The 3,526-nt window shown below is 48.7% G+C and overlaps 1 long non-coding RNA gene across 1 annotated transcript in view; it reads right to left on the minus strand.

Annotated features, from left to right (window-relative positions):
- LOC114613232 overlaps positions 1-1,231 on the minus strand; it is a 2,245-nt gene extending 1,014 nt beyond the window's left edge. Inside the window, exon 1 of the long non-coding RNA XR_003710154.1 lies at positions 896-1,231. This is a non-coding gene — a long non-coding RNA (uncharacterized LOC114613232). The remainder of the gene's footprint in view (positions 1-895) is intronic.
- Between the last annotated feature and the right edge of the window lie 2,295 nt (positions 1,232-3,526).

A 3,526-nucleotide genomic window follows, 5' to 3' on the forward strand; every position in this document is an offset into this window, starting at 1 on the left:
CCTTCCTCCTCCTCCTCCTCCTCCTCTTCTTCTTCTTCTTCTTCTTCTTCTTCTTCTTCTTCTTTTTGAGACAGGGTCTTACTAGGCAGCTTGGACTGGCCTGGATCCCCCAGTTTTTTATTTATTACAGCATAAAGGTCTTGTTTCCCATATCTGTAATCTCAGATCTTGGGAGGCTGAGGTTAGGAGGATCCTGAGTTTCAGGCTAGCCTGGGCTACACAGTGAAGCCCTGTCTCTAAAACAAATACTCCCCACCCCAAACATCATCATCACCACCACCACCACCACCACCACCACCACCACCCAAACCAAAAACAAAAGGAAAGAAAGAAAAGAGTAATTATTACGTGTGATAATTAGGAAGTCACTCAAATCCATGTTGAATCAAACAAATCACATTCCATTGAAGACGCACCGTGATGTAGCTCAAATTAAATTCATACAGGACAGGGATTAACCTACAGCCTTTGGTATTAGGAGGGTTTCCATTCACAGGTAAAGGGGTAATGATCGGGAGATAAGAAGAGCTGTGTGCCACATGCTTTTGGTCCCTGCTTAGGCTTAGGACTCTGGAGGGCAGGACCTACAGCATGCCAGTATTAGAGACCAGGAAAACCGAGGTGGATCATGAAACTTATGGCCGACAGGGAGCTGTGATTCTGAGAAACAGAAACTCAGTAGGCACTTGACAGTCAGACTCCTCACAAGGCCTGGGTTGAGCCAGGCTGACTAAAAGGCTGGTAAGGAGTCAAAGGTCTCCTTTAATGTCACAGCCATCAAAGTACCTGCTGTGGCCAGGTTCAGGTCTGGCTCCTTCAGGAGCTGAGATTCGTGGCACTTACCATTCATGGGAGAAAGACATGACAGGGAGATAAACAAGAACACAATACCTACCTGAGTCACTCCAGGAAGCCCAGAGAAGGAAGCGGGCAGCTGGTGTGAACTGGGCAGATGGCACCATACTGGAAAAGCAGGAACTAGGACACTGACCCAGGTGTTTCCGGTGGGTGGCATGGCATCGTCTCAGACTTAGTAGGGTAGGGAAGAGCTGGGCACTCTAAGGAATTGCTTTGGTTTTTATCTGGAACTCAGGTCTGTGTAGTGAGTGGGGTTGGGGGAGAACTCATGGCAGAGCACTTGCTTGTTGCTTCTCCCATCCCCAGCACAGAAAGCCAAACAAGGAGCGAAAAGGCCACCTCTCTGGAGATATCAACAGGGGTGGCATGGCAAATAATTGAACTGGATAAAGAGAGAGAGAGAGAGAGAGAGAGAGAGAGAGAGAGAGAGAGAGAGAACACCCTGGGACACTCTGCAAAGAGCTATGTAAAGGTTATCAGCTCTCTCTCATCCAAAAGGGCTTCTGTCTGTAGCTCACAGCAGGTCAGCCCCGTGGCCCCTTCCCTCAGCTCTCAACCTCCACCTTCTACTCTCCAGCCTGTTCCTGTCCGATAGGCTCCTTCTTCCAAACCCTGGTTCGTCATCCTTGGGTTTTCTTCATCATCTATTTTCCTCTGACTCTGTCTCTGTGTGTTTCTGTTTCTCTCTGTGTCTCTGTCTCTCTCCTCTCTCTCTCTCTCTCTCTCTCTCTCTCTCTCTCTCTCTCTAACTCTCCACCCTCTTGTTCTCAAAGCAGCAGTTTTGTTTTGTTTTGTTTTCCTGGCTGGGAGCCCAGCTGCCCAGCCCGAGAATGTACAAGCCGGTCTCAGTGTCTCAGCCATCTCAGGGCAAGTGGAAACGTCCCAGCAGATACCACTGGCCACCACACTCACTTTTCCTTTCTTACCTCTGGGGTGTGTGCCTACCAAGGCACTAAAAACCCTCACCCCCACCCTCTGGAGCCATTTTTCTTGAGCTAGGGATGGAACCCAGGGCTGAGTGCAAGCTAGCAGACACTCTACCACAGTACCCCACCTGTAGCTTCTTTAAAACTCCTCTGGCCCCTTGAGGAGCCCCTCACTTTCTCATGAGGGCGTGCCTCTCTCTCTATGAGGACACAGAGCAGTAGGGCCTGATTTACACAGGCTAGTCATGACCCTTGCCCACAGGGCTGAACAGAGAGCGCAGACCCTGCGCCTGATCCCTTCCTGGTCCCCTTCTGAAGCTTGACACAGGGTAGGTTCACAGAATTCAGCAGACATGGAGACAAGCCAAGGTTTTTGGTCACCCATGGAAAAACAGGTTTGAGGAAATTTCCAGCTTATTTGCATATATTAATCCTTCAGAGAAGGAACTAGCTGGCAAGCAGGGTGATAGATGTGTGTGTGTGTGTCTATGTATGTGTCTGTGTGTCTTTGTGTCTGTGTGTGTCTGTGTGTCTGTGTGTGTGTGTGTGTGTGTGCATCTTTCGAACCTCAGACTGGGACAGGGTGAGGAGACTGAAGGTCCCAGGTCATAGAATATAACTAAGGTTGTGCCTAGTCTGAGGGACATCTAAGGGCCTTTTTCCATTTCATTACTTGGCTCTGTCACTTCTCTCTGTAGCGCTATACTGATGATTTCCATAGTGATCCCACTTGCACTGCAATGAAAAATGATTGCTTTCAGTAGAGGCCTTAGAGATCTTAAAAGTCTTCTGGAAGGCAGCATTCAATGGTACAAAGGTGAGTTGGAGTCATTAACAGGTTGGACCTTTTGCAATAAGTAACACTGGCTACTACTGTAGTCTGAGCAATACACCCCTGTCTGTCCTTGGACTTCACAGAATTGGGGAATGGGGAGACTGATGGCTGGTTAACTGTCTTGCCAGAGAGCCTTAGGCAAATCAGCTTACATCCCTGTGCCTCAGTTTCCCTGTCTGTAAATTAGGATCTTGGAACATCTGAGGGGATGTGCCTATGAAAGTTAAATAACACAGGAAGGAATGAAGAAAGTGCCAGCCCTGAGCGAGTGGCAGTTTGACTGTTTTCAGAAGAGGGGGATCTGTGTTGCCCAAGCAGGCCTAGACCCTGTGAAATTCCCAGGCTCCCAAGCAGCCAGCTACTATTAATAACATTCTAAGTCCTCAATCTGTGCAGGGAAACCTGCAGGAGCATGGTGTCAACGGGGGCACAAGGAGCTTTTGTGGTAATGGCTGCACAGCCTTAAGTGGATCAGATGCAGATCGATGCAGGGTCCTTTTGAGACTATCGTTCAGACTGAGGACTCTGCTTTTGAGCCTACAACAAAGGCAGCTGTGTGGAGAGAGGCCCAGGGGATGGAGTGGAACACATGGAGAATTCATACTTCCCAGCACCAACCCCATCTCAGGGAGAGCTCTGTGGTATATCTGGAAGCTGAAGGGATGCCTGTCCTCTAGAATTATGAATATTTGGACCAGGTTTCAAGGTAAATAAGCCTAAGGATTAATGCATGCAAATGAGCTTGTAACTGGACCTGTCTCTGTCCACAGACCTGTCTTTCCCTGGGTGCCCAAGGTGCTTCGAAACCAGGGTACTCTTGTGGTGGCTCATGCCTGTGACTTCAGTACTTAGAAGGTCAAGGCGGGAAAACTGTGCTTTTCTCAAGGAAAAAGAAAAAGCAGAAAGA

This window comes from Grammomys surdaster, unplaced genomic scaffold (genome assembly GCF_004785775.1).
Source record: "Grammomys surdaster isolate TR1022 unplaced genomic scaffold, NIH_TR_1.0 126198, whole genome shotgun sequence".
Classification (NCBI taxonomy): Eukaryota; Metazoa; Chordata; class Mammalia; order Rodentia; family Muridae; genus Grammomys; species Grammomys surdaster.